Source organism: Triticum aestivum, chromosome 6D (genome assembly GCF_018294505.1).
Source record: "Triticum aestivum cultivar Chinese Spring chromosome 6D, IWGSC CS RefSeq v2.1, whole genome shotgun sequence".
Taxonomy (NCBI): domain Eukaryota; kingdom Viridiplantae; phylum Streptophyta; class Magnoliopsida; order Poales; family Poaceae; genus Triticum; species Triticum aestivum.
The window spans coordinates 261,016,379-261,018,195 of NC_057811.1; positions in this window are offsets into that span (position 1 = coordinate 261,016,379).

Consider the following 1,817-nt stretch of genomic DNA (forward strand, 5'->3'; position numbering starts at 1 on the left):
AAAAAAACAAGGACAACTTCGGACAGGGAAACTACATCGGATGAGAAAGAACTGAGGACTGATCTCGCAAAAGATGACGAGGATCGAAAACACTCGAAGAGAAATGCGCCGGATTGAAAAGAGGATGGACAACGAACGAAAACTAACCACGTGATCCTAAGAAAAATTTGAAGGGGAAGAGGAATAGTTCAAAACACCTACGTCAAGATTTCTCACCAGAGCGACGAAGGGACTGAGGAGTAAAAAGAATTCCTACTCTCCGATATAACTAGACTCCGAAAAAGTTTTCTTCTAGACTCAACAACGGCCAAACTACACGATCAATCAAGGGGGGCTCCTAGGGTCGGTCGAGGCTCTGATACCAACTTGTCACACCCAATATGCGATCCTATCCTAAAGGAACTCGAAGGTCCCACCAAGGATAGACCCGCATATTGAAATGCTTTTGCAAGGTGGATATCATTACATCAACATTACATAATATTTGGGGATACATACAAGGCATACAAATGCCGCAAGAATACATCAATACATAAGCTCAACATCCGACTACGGATGAAACATAAATAGAAACTCAAACGACATCCACCCTGCTAGCCCAGGCTGCCGACCTGGAACCTATCCCCTGATCGAAGAAGAAGCAGAAGAAGAACTCCAAAACAAGTAACGTCGCTCTCGCGTCATGATCATCGCAAAACCTGAACCTGCAACTGGTGTTTTAGTAATCTGTGAGCCACGAGGACTCAGCAATCCCATTACCATGGGTATCAAGACTAGCAAAGCTTAAAGGGAAAGGAAGGGGTAAAGTGGTGAGGCTGCAGCAGCGAATAAGCATGACATGGTGGCTAACTTACGCAAATAAGAGCGAGAAGAGAAGCAAAGGAACGGTCATGCAACTAGCAATGATCAAGAAGTGATCCTGAACTCCTACTTACGTCAAACATAACCCAGAAACCGTGTTCACTTCCCGGACTCCGCCGAGAAGAGACCATCACGGCTACACACGCGGTTGATGCGTTTTAAATAAGGTCAAGTGTCAAGTTCTCTACAACCGGATATTAACAAAATCCCATCTGCCACATAACCGCGGGCATGGCTTCCGAAAGATAAAACCCTGCAGGGGTGTCCCAACTTAGCCCATGATAAGCTCTCACGGTCAACGAAGGATATTCCTTCTCCTGGGAAGACCGGATGAGTCTCGGAATCCCGGTTACAAGACATTTCGACAATGGTAAAACAAAACCAGCAAAGCCGCCCGATGTGCCGACAATCCCGATAGGAGCTGCACATATCTCGTTCTCAGGGCAACACCGGATAAGTCAAGCTACGAGTAAAACCAGACCTCGAGTTTCCCCGAGGTGGATCCGCAGGCTGCTTGATTCGGACCAACACTTAGAGAAGCACTGGCCCGGGGGGGTTAAAATAAGATGACCCTCGAGAGAGCGACTCCCTAGGGAAAAGAAATAGGCTAGGTAAATGGTAAAACCAAGGTTGGGCCTTGCTGGAAGAGTTTTATTCAAAGCGAACTGTCAAGGGGATCCCATAAATCACCCAACCGCGTAAGGAACACAAAATCCGGGAACATAACACCGGTATGACGGAAACTAGGGCGGCAAGAGTGGAACAAAACACCAGGCATAAGGCCGAGCCTTCCACCCTTTACCAAGTATAGATGCATTAATAATATACGAGATATTGTGATAACCCAACATAAACATAATCCAACATGGAGCAATCTTCATCTTCACCTGCAACTAGCAACGCTATAAGAGGGGCTGAGCAAAGCGGTAACATAGCCAAGCAACGGTTTGCTAGGA